We start from the raw sequence: 19,667 nt of genomic DNA, 5'->3' as shown, positions 1-19,667 counted from the left end.
ATGTTTTGGGGACCTCTTAGACCAATATATATTGATGAAAAAAGCGTGATATGTCCCCTTTAAGTATTTTCCGTGATCGATTTTTGGAAATGTTAACGATCAATTATCGATTAATTGATAAAAAAAACATTATTATTCTTACGTCAAAAACAAAGCCAAATATGTTATTTTACCCGTAAATTATATTTTCTATAGCAACAAAATGCAAATAACTGACGGGATTGAATACTGGTACATGTTTGACACGCAGAATATCAACGATCAGGCTCATTAAAATATTCTCCGTGGACATAATCTTATAAAGTGAAGGCTCATAATACTAACAGAAAAGTACTTCAGACTCACAGTGTCCAGTTTTCTGTCTACTCGTTCTTATTGAGAAAAATAAACATGTGTATTCAGTCAGGTGTCAGCCGGGAGCGCAACCGGGTCATAATCAGTCCCGCTGCAGAGAAGCTCAGACGGATCTGATGTTGCTGGTCTGTAAACATAGCGTACCTGAATTTCCCACCTGTCTGTTGCCTTCGTATCCAAAGGTGGGAAATGTCCTGTTTAAAGTTGTGTACCTTTGTGTCTGTGTTGTTGTTTGCAGCAGTTTTGTATTGATCCTCTTTTAAAAAGCGCACGTGGAGACCTGACGCGCAGCCGCAGCCGCCAGCTGAGCGTCTCCGCTGTGCGCAACACCTTTAACAGCTGATTCACATCCAAACATGCTTTAAACTTAAAACACCTCCCTGATAGATGAGTGTAATATGAGACCACATGATGATTGTTCCACGTGACGGAAAATTGATAACAAAAATTTGTGTTTCGAGTAATTTCTTAACAATCAATTAATCGATAATCGATTAATTGTGGTCATCCCTAATACAAACAGAAGTTGTTGGCCTTTTTATAAAGCTCCCTTCTCTCCTTTCTACTCTCATAATCATTTTGCATTCCCTTGATTAGATTATCTTGATTTGGTGAGATACATTTGAACTTTTTATTCCATGACTTTTAAAAAATTGTGGAAAATGTGGAAAAAATGTAGGGGATTTTTGGCACATTTGTGGGGGCGCTACCCACAGGTTTAGCTGTGTTGCTCATTCCACAAATGCAGAATCCTTACAGATTAAATCTTGTTGTAAAGGTGACTAATCAGGCTTTCCACTGACATTAAGCACAACGCCAGTTGGTATTACTAAAGGGGAGAAATAATTGAGCCAACTAACGTTTTCAATTTCTTTTGAGGAGTTTATTTTACCACTGTTGTGTAACTTTTCAAAGTAAAAAGAAATACTCAGAAATATGACATTTTGGGGTCACATTAAGTTAAAGTAGACATAATTAGTGGAGATAGAAAGGAGAGGGGAGAGGAGAAAGAAACGTGTGTGGTGTCTATAGATACCACAACTGATCCAGAAGCAATAAGTGAGAAATAAAGATTTTATTTTGTTTTGATGCTTGAAGCACAGTCAGCCATTTTAAACTTGTGTTTGTAAGATAGTCCTTCAGTCAGTCAGTGTGGGAACTGCTACTCTTCCCTCTGAAATGCTTTATCATCATCATCATCATCTGAACAATCATGGTGCCATCATCCAACATCAAAACAACTATTAGAATACCATGGTGTGTGTGTGTGTTTGTGTATCTCCCTGTTGCCATGTGAGTGTGTCTCCAAGGAGCCTCTGGTGTGTGTGTGTGTGTGTGTGTGTGTGTGTGTGTGTGTGTGTGTGTGAGTGAGTGAGTGTGAGTCCGAGTGTGGGATAAGCCCTCTTAACGACTCCTAAGCCCTTTCCTGACTGTGCTGTATTTAGCCTGAACCAAGCTCACCCTTTTTCCTCACACACACACACACACACACACACACACACACACACACACACACACACACACACACACACACACACACACACACACACACACACACACACACACACACACACACACACACACACACACACAATTTTAAGTGGCCTTTGTGCTTCTGTTCTGATGAGGGTTAAGGGGTTAGAGTTGGGGTAACAGTGCAGAGGTCAAAGGTCAGAGATTAGGGGTTAAGGGCTTTCACGGTACAGAAGATGCTGAATTGACTCATTCACTCTTCACATTTAAAACAGATGCATTTTCACCACTTAGCTTAAATAGCTGCTAAAGAAGCTAAATTGGACTTTGATGTATGAAGCTGGGGATTTATTTCTTTTTAAAGCTTTGCAGAGATGTCGAATATAGCAGCTAGAGGAGTCAAGGATGAAGTGAGGGCGAGATTAAGGCTGTGACACAATCTTAAAATAGAGCTCAGATTGAGAAGTTAAAAGCTTCTTTCTGACTGGTGAGACCTGCTTCTTGTGATTTGGGGAAATTTCTAAAACTGACAAACTGTCAGTCACGCCCGCTCTCTGCAGGGACAAGAGACTGAAAATATGTGTGAAAATGGTCAGAGCTCCAAGTTTGTCTCCTTCCTCTCATAATCTCCCTGTTGTCTATTTCTGCTGCTGCAGCTGCAAACCGTTGCCATAGTTCTCCAGCGTGTCGTTTTGCAAGATGATCCAGGACGACGAGTGCAGGATGGAGGTTTGAATAAAGGCCATGAAAAAAGCTTTAACAGAGAGGACTGATGGACGTAACATTGAGAGAAATATAAGGGCATTTATAGCCCAAGCTTATACGCCTTTAAGGCGACAGTATATGAGTTCTGATGGGGAGGACATCCTTGGCTAAAAGTAATCTGTGTCATTTGTTAAAAGAGATGATGCTTCATGCTGAAAAGGTAAATGAAAGAGGAAATCAGTAGAGCATTAAGTTAGTGATTAAATCCCTGAGGAATAGATTAGTTACAAATCTATGGGGAAGAATGGATAGAGGAAAAACAGAAAACAGGCACCATGGTATCACAACAGAGACAAACACCTTCCTTCTGCACACCACTTGAATTTTCAAGAGTGCAAAACTGGAGCAGAATAAATGAGCATGTTACAAAGACACATTCAACCTGTCAAAGCAGCTGACATAACTGAGAGGGAGCTAACAGCTGCTTCCACTGGTTCTGATGGATAACACAGAATTGTACATCATTACTATCCTGTGCTTTAGACCATTAACAGGCACTGTCCGAATTTTGACTTCTCTTTTTGACCATTTTTTATTCTGAAACCACTGGTGGGTGCTTTCTGCAAAGACAACTTTTGGCTAGCAGACAGAAACAATAATACCAATAATACAAATAATTGACAGGACTTATATAGCGCTTTTCTGGGTACCCAAAGACGCTTTACATAAAGTGCAAAAAATAACATACAAAATAAATAGGAGTTGCTGCCATTCACCGCCAAGACCTCAACCCCAGGCCACCCTCCATCCCTGCTGCACCATCTTTTAAACACTTGGCATTTAAATTCTCTGGCCCAAAACACCTCATCATTGCCATCATCTACCATCCCCCAAACCCAACCCATCCTTCCTGTCAGATTTCTCAGAACTCATCACATCAAATATTTATTTATTAAGGTCTGGTCATGCTGTGAAAATGCTCCACATCCAGGACAGAATCCCTTTAGAAAACTGCCTTTAATAAGTTTGACTGTTTCAGTACACAAAATTTAAAAAAGTCTGCCACCATGTTTTATTAAAAGTTCACTATGGGGCCTGGATTTGGCCTGATGGTTAAATTGTGCGCCTAATTTGCAGGCGGCCCAGGTTTCAATTCCAACCTGCAGCCCCTTTCCCACATGTCAATCCCCCACTCTCTCCCACTATCCAACTCTATCCACTATCCTCTCCTCTCTAATAAAGGTCTAAAAAGACCCAGAAATATTACTTGAAAAAAGAAAAAAGTGTCCTGAGGAGTTTGCAAGAAAACAAAGAAAAGTTGCCATCTACATCCAATGTTGATAATCAAACTGTGCAGTTTTTATCATTCAAACTTGTATCATTAAAATGCATGTTTTCTTGCCAGAAAAATCTAATTCCTCAGTTTCTTTTCTGTTTTGTTTATTTGTCAATTCACTGATGTGAAAACATGGAGGGATTTGCGCATTGGATCCACTCACAGTAGGTCAAAAACTCCACAGGGTGCCTGTGAGTTATTTTAGTTCAGCAACATGGACATCCTGGTTGCAGCTTCAGATAGTCTTCCAGCATCAGTTTGTGACGTTCACTGAATTCCTGAAGTTTATCCGTGAAGCGGTAAAGCTTACTGCATTTTACCTCTTCGGCTTCCATGACAAGTTCCCTCTATCCACCACAATACAGGTGCATTGCAGTCTAGTTCATTCATGTTGCTATAACAACATTGTGGATTGAGTTGTCCCTGTATGACCTCTGAGAGCGGAAAAACTGATAGAATCAAACTCAAGGGTGTTGTCAATGTCATGCCATGATGCAAAAGGAAGGAATGAATAAATCAGAGAAATATGGCGTTGACTTTGTTCACATTGGGTTTGGTCTTTGAAGTAATCAAATATAGCTTTTTCTGTTTTTTTGAGACCCATTACAGCAAGTGAGGTCATTTTCCAAACTCATTAAAAGAGCTCAAGTTGACTGATATGACACAAAATGGTTTTGAACGCTAATCATATCCAAATTAATCCTCATCAAATCTACATTGCAGCCCTAATGACTTCTCATACTCCCTGAAAAGATCTCAACTCCCACGGTCTCCAAGGCCTCATGTAAAACATATTCTTGATTCTGGAAATATTATTCTCCATCATCCTTCTTTTATTCATATTTACACTTAAAAGCCTGACTTTTGATACCTTAGTCTTTCTTTAGCCCTTGTTTTAAAGCCCATATCTATTCTTGTGTACGTGCATTCATGCAGTCAGATTCCTAGCATGTTGTTATGATACCTCAGGGTGGCACTGATGTCATCAGCAGCACCGTGAGGAGTCATTAAGTTGTGACATGTAGAGTCAAGTTGGAAAGGAAGTCTGTAAGGGCACATTTTTTAAATGTAATTATTGTTATTTGGTGCCATTATTACAATAATTGTGTTGCTCGGGATGGGAATCATGAACCAGTTCCAGAAGAGAACTAGTTATGAGAACATCATTTGCCTTTATGCTTAATGGTTCTCTTATCAATGCCTTCCACTTGTTCCGTGTGCCTTGCAAAACAATAATGTCATGCATTGGGAAAGGCAGAATGACAACCAGTCGAGGCAGTTATCATGGTGGACAGGAGACAGTAGTGGTCCAAAGTGTGGTTTAATATCACACAAAATGATGCTAGCAGCGCAACCTGAAATGTCTGTGGATGTGTGATGTCAAGCAAGAGTGGAAATACCAGCAACCTGTCTGTCCAACCATGAGCTCTATGAACCACTACAGTCAGCCTACAGAGCACACCACAGCACAGAGACCGCCCTCATCAAGATAACCAACAACCTCCACCTCGGTGCAGACTCTGGACACATCAGTGTTCTCTTCCTCCTCGACCTCTCTGCTGTCTTTGACACAGTTTCCCATGCAGTCCTTCTGAAATGCCTCTCAGACAATCTCGGCATCACAGGTAGAGCTCTTTCATGGTTCCAATCATATCTTTCACACAGGACTCAGTTTGTCAGCATCAACGGCTCATCCTTCCCCCCCCTGTTCTCTGTCAACCAAGGTGTCCCCCAAGGCTCTGTGCTCAGTCCCCTACTCTTCACCATCTACATCTACTCGGTCAGATCATTCGTCACTACGGTCTCAATTTCCACTGTTACGCTGATGATACTCAGCTCTATCTCAGCACCTCACCATCCACCCAGCTTCCCCCCTCAGTCTCTGGTCAACTGCCTCCACGCCATAAAAACCTGGATGACAACCAAACTACTCAAACGCATCAGTAAAAAGATGGAGCTCATGGTTATGGCCCCCAACCCATTGCTCAGGAAGGTTGGAGATGGGGCGCTGGTGGCCTAGCGGTCTAAGCGCCCCACGTATCGAGGCTATAGTCCTTGTTACAGAGGTCGCCGGCTCGACTCCCGGCCGGTTGACCATTTGTTGCATGTCTTGCCCCACTCTCTACTCCCTGCGACTGTCTCTCTTCAGCTGTCCTGTCAATAAATGCAAAAAAGCCTCAAAATATATAAAAAATAAAATTAAAAAAAGAAAGGTTGGAGACCTCCTCCTCCATGTGGATGGCTGTTCCATCTCCCCATCTCCTGAAGTCCGCAACCTGGGTGTCATTCTTGACTCCACCCTCTTCTTCCGGTCACACATTGTATCTGTCACCAAGTCTGCCTTCTACCACCTGCAGAACATCTCCTGTCTGCGTCCATCTCTCTCAGATTCAGTTGCTGATACCCTCGTCCATGCATTCATTACCTGCCGGCTGGATTACTAACTGATCACACGTCATGTGAAATCAATCAATCCACAGAAACCAGTTCAGTCACATTTTGCTTCTGCTTGTTGACACCATAGACCGTAAGGTGAGGTAAAACCGTTAGTTTTCGTTCGCATTAAAAGTGACATATCGCGCTTTTTTCATCAATATATATTGGTCTAAGAGGTCCCCAAAACATGTCTTTAAAGTTCATGCTCAAAAAAACACTTTGAAATCAGATTTTGGCATGCCTGAAGAACCCTCTTCTTCAGTCCTCATCAGAACACTCTGTTTTCCCTCTGACCACGCCCCCTGAGGAAGTGGGTGTGGCCTCGGCTGTGCAGCACGTTGATCTAATGTTTACATGTTGGCTGAATATACACGGCTGCTCAAAGACCCGCGTTACTTCAACCCTCTGAATCTGATCCAGAATCTGATCCTGACGGAGAGGCGCCTGCAGCAGGACCTTTCTGAAGGATTGGTCACAGATTTAGTGTTTCTTGTTGTTTTATTTGTCAGTATGTAGACGTGTGTCTTGGTACACAGCTACCAACATGTAGCTATGTAGCTATGCTAACTAGCGCTAGCACTTATCCATGATAAATAAAAATCATCCACTAGATCTTCAAATCTGCAGACGTGGGGAGTCAAACCGACCTTTGTGTTTATTAAGACAGCCTACAACTAGCATGCCTCCCTCCTAAGCTCCTTGTTAGCACATGTGTGCAGGGAATGAAAAACGGGGGAGGGATTCAGTATTATTTTATACAGTCTATGGGCTGAACAAGCTCCGAGCTCTGACTCCGTGACAGACCGGATATTGTTGTTACGTAACAAAAACACTGAAGTCTGAAACGGCTCGTTTCACACACATTTACAGAAAGGTGGAGAAATCAGAACAGGGGCAGAATGGATTTTTTTCATTCTCGGGGGGTTTGTAGACATGCCAGGGAAACATTTTTCAGGTAGAGAACCATTAAAAAGTCCATTTTGCATGATATGTCACCTTTAAAACACTGCGGCAAAAACGTTAGTTTAGGTTAGCATGCTAAATCATCAGGCTACAGACATTTTCATATTGGATCCTGTCCAGCATTATTAGTAACAGCAGCGGAGCAGGTTAGAGGAACTTTAGGTTAGTGATCTCTACAGAGAAAGTTAAACCATGAGTGGTGGTGATGATAGCAGCAGGGTTCAAAGTTGTGACATTAGTTTCTTTTTAAAGGTGTGTGAACCACAGAGCTCAGAGAAGAAGGAGAGCTGAATGAGGACAGTTTCATGTTCAATCCACCACAACAGGCAGAGAAGAATCCATCACCATGGAACGATCACTGACGAGGAATCACTGGGACTATTTTTAAAAACTGTAAACATGAATCATTTAAATCAATAAATAATCTTGGAAATCTTCTCATGGAAAGTTTGTCCCTGCTGTTTTATGTATGTACACAAAGCTGATTCTGAATCTGCCCTTCTTTTGGAGGAGATTTCACATTTCGTCTCTCTCAACCTGCTGCTATCCATTGAGACTAGCCCTCTTCGGTCACTGTCACTCTTCCTGCATTTTTGTGAGAAACATGGACTGGAAGAAGACTAAAGAACCACAGTGATGATAAACTAGAGATGCTTCAGACAAAGATCTGAAGGCGGTGCACGGACCAGTTAAGCATCTCCAGATTTCCTTTGAGGAGATACAATGCTGCTCCCCCCCTGCTGGCCTCACATCTTCATCCCCTCTCTTAATCTCTTTCACACTTCTTTTTCTATCCTCTTCGCCAAAACCTCCTCCTTTTTCTGTCACTCTTCTTCAACTCACTCTGCGACTTAAATGCACACACACACACACATAACAGCAGATGTACACACAATCATTGCAAGACGATTTCATGGGACATACTTGCTGTCAGAACCAATCAAGGCAGTTTAGACGGGCCTGTGTGCCGTGTGGCTATTAAACAGTGGTCAAAGTGGGGTTTCGTAGGGTCTCAAAATGAGTGTGTGTGTGCCGGTCTGTAGCAAAAACAGCTGCACATGTTGAAAAAGAAGAGGAAAGAAAGGGAGGATTGGAAGAAGGTGGTTTGAGGAGGAGAAAAGAAGTTGGATGTGGGAGACTGAGAGGAAATGGGAGTGAGGGAGGAAGTTGAAAAGAGCAGAGGGAGGCGGACAAAGGGAGGTGAAAGATGGAAATAAATATTAGTTAATAGGAGCAGGGAGGACACTGGCAGGGAGAAGTGGATACTAGTTATGGAACAGGACGCAATAAATTTTGGTGACTGCTGTTCATCTGGCTGAGGGCTTATTTTAATAATGGGAAGCCAACTTTTAATAGTGTGTTTTCATCCTTAGTGGAAGAACATTTGATAATGTAAAAACCATGTACTGATGAAATTAACCTCTGCTCATGGAGGAAGTTGTAGGTAAAGTTTTATTAATTGAAAAACGTTAAAACAAATGTAAATAAGAACCAAACTCTTCTGTCTTTGGGTGTTTTATGGATCATGGATGAATAAAATCCTCATGCAATAGCTCACAAGGTACCTATCACGAGAATCTCGCTTCAACCCAGCTTATGAAATATGACTTAGAACATAAAAGTGCAAAGAATTCATTCTAATGATGGATTTCCACATGGCTGGATTACATAGCAACACTTAAAAGCACATGGTATTAAACTTTTTTTCTATCCTGGGAGCAAAAGGAGAAAGTTTCCTCAGCCCGACACACGAGAGAGCCGTCAAAAGCAGAGCTGACCCTCGCAGTGAGAGAAACACTTGCACTAAAGGACTTCCACATGGTTCCGGTGAACACTGGCTCTCCAGTAATCAGTGTTAAAAAATAACAACCTGATATTACCCGATGCAACAACAGGAAAGAGGCAGGAGAAACAACCACACACACACACATGCGTAAAGAAACATGTGCACGGTCCATATGCACGCGCACAGCTGCAGACACCCTTCAGTGTTTGAAAGAGAGTGAGATATAAATCACACTTTGGCCAGATGCAGCGGTAAAAAGCAAGCATGTGTGTGTGAGAGAGAGACAGGAGGAGTGTGTGTGTGTGTGTGTGTGTGTGTGTGTGTGTGTGTGTGTGTGTTGTGGTCAGTGTTTGCGGTGAGGTGCAGTAGAAAGTCTATTTAACACGACGCATTAACTCTGCTAATCACACCCAGATGACCAGAAGCAAACACAGCTACGGTGTGTGTGTGTGTGTGTGTGTGTGTGTGTGTGTGTGTGTGTGTGTGTGTGTGTGTGTGTGTGTGCTATTAGCGTGAGTATGTGGTGAGCGTATCATGACTAACTTCCACTCAATGGAATATAAAGTTTTTCCAAAAAAGCCCGTGTTGAGGTCTGAACTTTCCAGACAGAAGCCCTTAATTGGTTTATGTGCGTGTGTGTGTGTGTGTGCCTGTGTGTCAACGTCAGTGATTGTGGTGTGCACATCCTGTAAACAACAAGCTTCACAACAAAGAGATCATTACACGGTCTTGAATCTTTCCTCATCCGAATGTTATGTTGGCATTGGTTTGTCGCTTCGGTTCACTTCCGACAGCAACATGGCTGAGAGCCCATTGGTGCAGGAAAGTTACAAAATCGACAACAAATACTTCCAACAGTTCAGCTTTTTGGTAAATACGTTTATTCTGAATGATATATTTTAAGATACAGGTGCACCAGGAGCTGTGAAGAGGGAAACACCTGACAGCCAGTTAGAACTCCAAGGTGTTACTGGTCCTGAACTCGGAGTGAAACTATGATTCGTCTAATATCATTTAGAATCAAGAATCATCAAGAATCAAGAGATCTTTATTGCCAAGTGAGCTTGCACACACAAGGAATTTGACGTGGTGAATGGAACTCTGGTACTTAACAACGAGACAGTAAGGGCAATAAATATACAGGGTTCCCACTCTTCTCCAGAGATCATTTTCCAGGACATTTCAAGGACATTTTCAGTGATGATCAAGCTGGTGTGACAGTCTAAGTTGAGTTCCTAAATAGTCTAATATGTTCCTCTCAGTGGAATTCTACATTGAAAGACATGCAGTCTATGGCTATCCATGAAGTCATCTCTTACATGCTTAAAATGATGGCACATTGATTCTAGAATAATGCAACCACTGATGTACAGCACTTCACTTTATTAGTGCAACCAAGTAACAATGATGGCTAACTCTCATCTCAGCTTTCTCTTCTCTCAAAAAATATAAAATTAGCTAAGAAAAAAACAAAAGAGCCAGCAAAGGACTCTGGAAGCTGCCTTTCTGAAATAAATAAATAAGAATAATAATCAGAGGATCAGTGCATAAATTGACCTAAATAGATCTGAATGACAAAAATGGCCACAAATGTTGAATGGGGATGTGTTTTTTTAACCTTGTTTGATTGCACACAGTCATGTTGGAATAATTTTCCAGGACAATCTGTGATTTTCCAGGACATTTGACTTTTTCTCCCATTTTCCAGGTGTTTTCCAGTACTGGAAAACTGGTCAACTGCTATCCAGGTTTTCCAGGTTTTCCAGGACGCGTGGGAACCCTGATATATATGTAACCCATATAAACCTAAAAAACTAACCTTAAAAATTCTAAATAAAAATAAAAATACTATCTGTAAAAAGAAAGGAGTAGAAGTACTTTTAAGACATAAATAAATGAATTATCCTAAGTCAGAGTGCAAATTTTAGTGGATGAATATAATAAACAGTCTGTATGTTCAAAAACTGGCTGGAAAATATCAGGAGTGTGTTGCGTGATGTTTAAAAGTTCACCTCTGGTAAAAGTGAGGCGAGTAGAATGGCTTAGGGCCAAGAAAACAAACAAAAACAACAAAAGTACCAAAGAGCTCCACACCGAGGTCACCACCTGCGGCGCCATCCTGGATCGATCCCAATAATCCGAAACACAACTTTTTAATTTGTCAAATTTAAGCTGTGTTCAAACAGGAAACACACAAAGTGACTCTAAGTTATCATTTCCAGTGCTGAAATATGAATCCAATGCATAAGCCAAGAACATGCAGTTCCTTGAGTGTCCACTTGAGGCTGCAAAAGCCAAGGCAAATCATAAGCGTAAACAAGAGATCTTCCACACATGTCGGTAAATGAAATGCTGTCATAGCTGGGTCTATAAATTCACCCAGAGAGCACATAGCTCAGTTCATTTCACAGCCTTCACTGCTGCTTTCAGCTACCTGAGGGTGACCAGTGCCGAGTTAGCCAATCAGGCTTCACTCAACCACTATCTCTCCGATGCAAACCAACTACTTGAGTTTCTTTTCAGCTTCGGAGCATCTTCTGTGAGAAGCAAAATTACAGTAACGAGTAAATCTGATTGCAGCGGTGAAGCGCCGTTAGCTTAGCAGCTTTATTATGTGTGTGCCCCATGTATAGAGGCTATAGTCCTTGTCGCAGTGGTTGCTGGTTCGACTCCTGGCCTTGAATATTTGCTGCATGTGTGTCACGACTCTCGACTCCCCACATTTCCTGTCCCTCTTAAGCTGTCTTATACACTCTGGGAGGCAGACACCCTCTCTACTTTTAAGAGCAGGCTTCAAACTTTATTTTTCGATAAAGCTTATAGTTAGAGCTGGATCAGGCTTGGACCAGCTCTTAGTCATGCTGCTATAGGCTTAGACTGCCGGGGGAACTGACACACTGGGATTCTATCTCTCCTCTGTCTGCCTGTCTCTTACTTGAACTCTCCCTGTCCCATCAAAGTCACTAACCATAGACCTTTCTGGAGTCCCTGAGCTCCCTTGTCTCATAGATTCCTCTGGATCTGCTGTGGACATGCCAGACTCCAGCTGCTACTTCTACTCGCTCTCTCTCTCTCTTCATCTCCTCTATCCCTCTTTCAACCCTAACACAGTCTCAGCAGATGTGTGTCTAACATGAGTCTGGTCCTGCTGGAGGTTTCTGCCTGTTAAAGGAAGTTTGTCCTTGCCACTGTAACTTGCTAAATGCTGCAAAGTGCTCTGCTCATGGTGGATTAAGATGAGATCAGACTGAGTCCTGTCTGTAAGATGGGACTGGATCTTATCCTGTCTTGATGTTGGGTCTTTGTTAATAATAGAACATAGAGTACGGTCTAGACCTGCTCTGTTTGGAAAGAGTCTTCAGATAATGTTTTTGATGTGATTTGGCGCTACATAAATAAAGATTAAATACATTCATGTAATAAACAAACTGTAGAAGCCTGCAGTGGGTTTTTTTAATCACTCTCTAATGAAGGAGTCCGATCGCATTTATAGATTATTTTACTTCAAGAGGGAAATAAAAGAAGAAGTAATCTCATGATTCAGATTGAAGTTTGATGCTGGAGAAAGATTGATAAGAAGATGCAGATTATCTTCAAAGTCAGTGGTGAAAGGACAGGATTGACTTGAAGGTCCCTGCTGTCATACGTACATACACGACAAACTGGGATATGAAGACAGAATTCACTACATAATCCACAAGCAGCATCATGAGAGCATGGGTCACGGTCAGACGGTTATTTTTGTTTGATAGAAAAATAGATGTGCGGTGTGAGAGGAAACAACCTGCCTGTTTCTGCCTTTCTGTCTCTTCTAAACCTTGTAATTGAAGAAGTTTTTGATCTCAAGTGTGCATTCATATTCAACACAAGTATGGTATGAAAATTCAAGTTCCCAGCGGTATCAGCTTTTAATAAGAACAATAAAAACAGTCCAGAAACCTTTGTGGTTTTCAGCCAAAGCAAGCGTGTACAGCAGTAGACCAGTGAACTTACAACACAATATGCAAATATGTATATACGTGAAAATAACAACTGAACCCGGGTTGGACAGAAGGTTTAATCAAACAGCTGAGGTCGACTTGTTTTACAGTTCAGAGGCCAATCTGTAACAATGATGTAAGATGGGACTGGATCTGATCCTGTCTTGATGTTGGGTCTTTGTTAATAATAGAACATAGAGTACAGTCTAGACCTGCTCTGTTTGGAAAGAGTCTTCAGATCACGTTGGTTGGGATTTGGTGTTATATAAATTACAATAAAGATTGATTGACTCCTTACAGCCTAGGAGATAGTCTTTTCATGCAACTCCCCTTGTGGTCTGAACACACTTTAGAGGTGCAGGTGTGATTCTGTTACTTCAGTCAGGGCAGGCTAGCTGTTTCCTATTATCTCCCATGTTTTTTTCTAACCTTAAATATCTGGCTGCTGGCGGTTTCTTCGTGTTGGGTTAAGTCGCTCCAGTATCAGATATAAAATATTGAAATGTCTTTGATGTAGTGAAGGAATTCCTATCCATCTCTCTTTCTGTAGCTTAAGGAACAAAGCGATGCCGCTCAGTGCTTTGCCATCCCAGCTGTGATTTACTGTCCTGGGATTTCTTTTTGCTGGTTTCAGGTGAGACTCACTCCTACGCTTCCACAGTTTTATCACCATCCATTCCTGGGTGTGCTGATCAAATGACAGAGCAGTCACAAAGCCACAGAGAGAGTTAGAGGCGTTATCTCTGAGGGGAATCAATCGAGCCTTTGTCTCCCGGGGTAGCCACCCCTCTGCCTGTCTCTCTGCTAACCATGACAGTCTGATTTTAACAAGTATCAGTTTGTGAAGTTTGTAGCACCTGTGTGAGTGGGTCTACCTGCCTCCTCACCTGTCTAACCATCTCCTCTGCCTGCCTATGTGCATGACCGGGTCCCTCTACCTGCCTTTATCTCCCCGTCTGTCTCTGTGCAACCCGACCCTCCCGTTGTCTCTGGTCTTTTTCAGAGCGTGACTGGTTGGCTGACCGACCTCTGGGCTGATTAGAGCTACCTACCGCAGAGCAGCTGGGACACACACACACACACCCATGCACACACACGTAAACATGAATGCACAGGCAGCTCATTCAGCTTTACGCTGGCACTAAGAGCTGGCTCACACCACTCACCATCCACTCATCATCACCACAGTGCTGTGAGTGTTTAAGACACGCAGTCTAATCTGATTAACTACGTATGTGCAGCAAGATCCAGCTCTGCAGGCGAGGCTGTCGTCTTGTCTTTATTTTTAGGAGTTTACATCAAGGAGGAGTTTGGGAATATGACAACATACCAGTATATATATGCTCATGTGCACACAAACACACACAAAAAGCTATAATTACACTATTACTCCATACAAGGGAAAGTAGTGGAAAACCCAGAGAAGCTGCAGAAAGAGAGGTGTAAATAGAAAACTGGTGAGTCACATTCTAGTGGCTACACACTAGCCACACACACTGAGAGAGACCGAGCCAAAAACACAGGGTTCACCCACATGAAGCCAGAGGAAGCAGCGTGTGTGTTTGTGTCTGAGTGTGGTGACGGAGCAGGATGAGTAAAGAGCTATTTGCTGTCAGTGATGTTAGAGTTACTAGAGCTGCTATCAAAAGGTTTTATTTATGTTTTATGAATGAATGTCTTTCCCATCACTCTGTGTTGTGATACAGAAGACTTTCCTAAGTTCAGGGAGTGATGTTGTTCCCCAGGATGTGGCAAAGAGGAAACTTGTTTCCTTGTTTGCTCAAAGTGTAGAGGCTCTTTAGATTTGGTTTCAACTGAAGATTTCAGGGTCACTTTATTTCCCAAAATGGATTTCTATCAGAGCTTCCCAGACCCAAGGAGACAGCTGGTCTCATTGCATCCAACCGGTTTATATCAGCAGTGGTGTTTTGTTGTGTAGTGATACAAAGAGGTACTGCTTGAAGATATGATGGGTGGTGGGAGCTGGAATGAAGGGGGCAGGCTCTGGGACTCAAGGGAAGATTTTCCTGAGATGTCGTGGACCTAACTTAGTGAAAAAACAAGTCCAGGTCGGTGCCCACTAATAACCAGTAGTGATCTACTGGCTCTCACTGCACATCTGTCCCCAGTTATCTCAGGTTGTGTGGGACATTAGGAACTATGGGGTAGGATACATAACTTATCCACAGAGAATATTGGTATGGGGGCATCATGGGATGGGTTTCTTCACAGAGTCTTGTAGCTTATGTTTATTTCAAAGACACCCATAGACTCAATCAGACCCATATGAGCCTATAACAGATACATACATGGTCTCAGCAAAACACTAGGTCTGTAAAACCTTTATTTTTTTCAATAGTGATTAATTTCTTGAATAATAATAGTTAGTTATAGTTAATTGCATCTTTAAATTTCCATTATTTTGCACTTCAAAACAGTTAACTTCATATAGACAAAGTAAAACAATTCTCATCAAGAAACTGTGATTCTAAAATGTCCCTGTGAAATCAGTTGAGTGTCTCTAATTAAGAAGTGTGAGTCATGAGAGAGAGTCATGAGTCATGTGAGTCCAACTCAGTTTACTAAAGCTGTTTGCATTTGTGTAAATACAGAGCGTGGCAAAATGACCCTGGAAATCGTTACTTAGCAGCGTTACTTTTTTCTTAACTTTTAACTTTGACGTTAATTTAAAAAAAATGTTTACCTTCCTTTAATTTTATCTTCCTAAACATTTAGTTTCCTCTAACGTTGTCAATCTCTGGTTAACATCTGCATCATGTAATAATGGCCATGGAGAGGAGAGAATTTGGGAACAATGTTAAAACTTGTCACCAGTGTACAACCGACTGACGTGAGGACTTGGTGCAACATTAAAAGAGTACTTGGACAGAAAGAAGAAGAATCCAAACCCTCCTCTAACCTGGTAAGATGGATCACAAACAACTTGAGCAAGAGCATGCAGCCGTTGAAGATTTGAAGTAATCTGTGGATCTCTAAGAATATAATGTGTTTGGATTAAATCTATCTTCTATGGATTTGGATTGTAGGGACCCTTTCTGTTGCAGCAGCAGGGGTATCAAACTTTCAATCTTAACATTGGTTAAAGGTGACATATCACGCTCTTTTTCATCAATATATATTGGTCTAAGAGGTCCCCAAAACATGTCTTTAAAGTTTATTGCTCAAAAAAACACTTTGAAATCAGATTTTGGCATGCCTGAAAAGCCCTCTTCTTCAGTCCTCATCAGAACACTCTGTTTTCTCTCTGACCACTCCCCTCAGGAAGTGGATGTGCCTCGGCTCTCCAGCACGTTGATCTAATGTTTACATATTGGCTGAATATACACGGCTGCTCAGAGATCACGTTACTTCAACCCTCTGAATCTGATCCAGAATCTGATCCTGACGGAGAGGCGCCTGTAGCAGGACCTTTCTGAACCATTGGTCACAGATTTAGTGTTTCTTGTTGTTTTATTTATCAGTATGTCGACGTTGGTCTTGGTACACAGCTACAGCTACGACATGTAGCTATGTAGCTATGCTAACTAGCGCTAGCACTTATCCATGATAAATAAAAATCATCCACTAGATCTTCAAATCTGCAGACGTGGGGAGTAAAACCGACATTTGTGTTTATTAAGACAGCCTGCAACTAGAATGCCTCCCTCCTAAGCTCCTTGTTAGCACACATTTGTGCAGGGAATGAAAAACGGGGGAGGGGTTCAGTATTATTTTATACAGTCTATGGGCTGAACAAGCTCTGAGCTCTGACTCCGTGACAGACCGGATATTGTTGTGACGTAACAAAAACACTGAAGTCTGAAACGGCTCGTTTCACACACATTTACAGAAAGGTGGAGAAATCAGAACAGGGGCAGAATGGATTTTTTTCATTCTCGGGGGGTTTGTAGACATGCCAGGGAAACATATTTCAGGTAGAGAACCATTAAAAAGTCCATTTTGCATGATATGTCACCTTTAATTTTGAACAGAATTAACAGATTATCTGCTATCAAAAGGTAACGTTTTTGGTAATGGATTAACAGTTAACCAGGTTAAATCATGCCCACCATCTCTCTGCTTCCCTCCACAGGTACACTTAATTTGGGTTGTTTGGTTCTGTTCTCTTAAAATGACTATTTGGTTATGTTTGCATCTGACAACACCTTACACACACACACAGACCCACACCCTCCACTCATTCACATCACATACTACTGATTTCACTGATTTTCACACCTCACTCAGCAAATATTCAACTTGGGTTTAACTCGGTCAAATTTGGTTTGATCTGGTTTAATAAAAGACGATTTGAATTTGGAACATGGTGTTTTATCCTCTATTTTGTTGTGACCTTTTGAGCTGGGTCATGACAAGTGGAACATACCAAGAACATATTGTATTTACATGCACATGTGCTTCCATGTGTTTGAACTGAAAGCAAGAGAGACAGCGAGCAAGCAGACAGGCATCAGTCTGATTAGCTTGTAGGTTGTAGCTCAAACTTAAAGTGCTTCAGTCAGAGATATTTTTAATTCTGATCATTTAATCCTCTCAGCACAGTTTTCAGCCCTGAGTATCACAGACCGTCAGATGGAGCCCAGTGCTAGCTTCTCGTCTGTGGAACAACCTGTCTAAGGATGTCTGAGTAGCTACATCAGTATCCTCCTTTCAAGCACTTTGGATGACATATTTTTATTGAAAGGCTCTCTTATAATTTCTGTATTTTATTCATGGTGCTTCCTTTTTATTGATTTTTATCAATATATATACTCTTTCATTATGTGTCCCTGTTTCATTATTGTTGGGCTTTTGTTTCATAAATCATGTAGTGTCCTTTTCTGTTTAAAGACACCAGCATCCAGACTCCTGACAGGACAGACACATCATGGATGTAAATTAATGCCAAACTTTGAATCAACTCAACTCAACTTTATTTATAAAGCACTTTAAAACGACCACAGCCGGAATAGATTGCTGTACATAAATAGAAAAACAACGCAGGCATAAAAACAATTAAAACACAGGATAATAAAACAATAAAAACAATAAAACAATAAATAGAAACAAACCATAAAACCCTAAAACAGGAGAAGAGTCTCATGCAGGGTTGAAAGCCAAGGAATAAAAATCAAACACTTGAATCAGACAGAAATACAACATCTTGTTCACTTAAAAAAAAAAGGTGCCCTAGTAGAAAACGAGTACCTGCCACTTTTACGACCTCCCAGTCAGTTCCTCTTGTTTCCATCGCTGCTGTTTGATGCTCAACATCTGACTACTGCTCTCCACTTCATAAAAGTTTAAACCAAATGTTCCCTTTATCACACCTCTATTCCAGAAACCCTGCTAAATTCACACACACACACACACACACACACACACACACACACACACACTCAGAGTCACACACATCGCAATGCAAGAGAGTCATCCAGAGGCCACCCTCATTACTCGGCGCACAGGTGGCGGAGGTCTTTTCTGGATGGACGAGGACCAGACCAAACTTTCACTTTACACATGACCATATGCAAACACACACACACACACACACACACACACACATGCACATATGCACACATTTTCTTCTACACACCTCAGAGCCACTGGGGCTAAACTCTGCGGTTAATGACTTTCCCACCCACTACACAGCATGCACATGTTGAAACCGTTAACGATAAGTGGCTTTTCGAACTTGGTAACGTCCTAATGTCCCCGTTAATCTCACATTCCTCACTACAAAGGCCGCAGAGCGTGGACCTGCAGCTTCACAGAGATGAGTCAACCAATAACTGTGTTTTTTAGGCTACCTCTGGCCCGCTGATTACTGACACAGACATACCCAGGAAACATCAAAACACTTGGTCTATCCCAAACTTTCTTATGGTAACCAGGTGGAAAACATCAGACTGTTTCAAACCAGATCTCTCTGTTTCCTTTGATTAATAATTAAGGCTCTAAGTGCTCCACTGAGCTTTTTATTCGGCTGATACAGCAGGTCTGGATTCACTGGCATGAAGTCGAGAAAACAGAGTAAAGAGCTTAAATACAACACAACAAAGGGGGATGCTTATGTGGTGATCACAGGTGTGTGTTAATCAGGTGTGGTAAAAGAGAACAAGGCCTCCTCCTTGATCCTCTAATGAATACATAAAGTGTAATGATGCAGTTTCAGTTGAATGTGAATGGTTTCATTTTTCAGAGACATCATTAGGTCAGTCCATTATTAAAGAGTATTTCTTTGACTTTGGGTTTTATTTAATAATTTGAAGTTTCTCATCCCTATCCAGGCGTCTGTTAACGTAACCCTGTAAATATCTACATGTGAAATATTTCAGGAGGCTGAGAATAAGAGTTAAAATAATAAATCAGCATGATGCAAAATGAGACCATAGGCTGAACTATGGAGGCCCTAATCAGACATTTCCTTTACTCAGTTTTCCTGTGATAGCAAGTTACTTTCAGTATTTTCTCCACATCTCAATCAGATGACCATCACTCCTAGAGTTGTAAAGGCAGAAAACAAGCATGGGTAATGGGGGGCATGGCATGTTGTGGTCTTGAGTTTCACAGTGACCACAGTACTATGTTTTATAGATCTCAAGAAAATCATGAGAAAACAAGCTGTGCTATC

At 41.6% G+C, this 19,667-nt stretch overlaps 1 protein-coding gene across 1 annotated transcript in view; it reads right to left on the bottom strand.

Annotated features, from left to right (window-relative positions):
* anos1b (anosmin 1b) overlaps positions 1-19,667 on the bottom strand; it is a 67,082-nt gene that overhangs the window by 46,182 nt on the left and 1,233 nt on the right. The window lies entirely within an intron of this gene.

The sequence above is a fragment of the Notolabrus celidotus genome, chromosome 2 (assembly GCF_009762535.1).
Source record: "Notolabrus celidotus isolate fNotCel1 chromosome 2, fNotCel1.pri, whole genome shotgun sequence".
In the NCBI taxonomy this organism is placed as follows: domain Eukaryota; kingdom Metazoa; phylum Chordata; class Actinopteri; order Labriformes; family Labridae; genus Notolabrus; species Notolabrus celidotus.
This window is presented reverse-complemented; position numbering and strand designations above follow the sequence as displayed.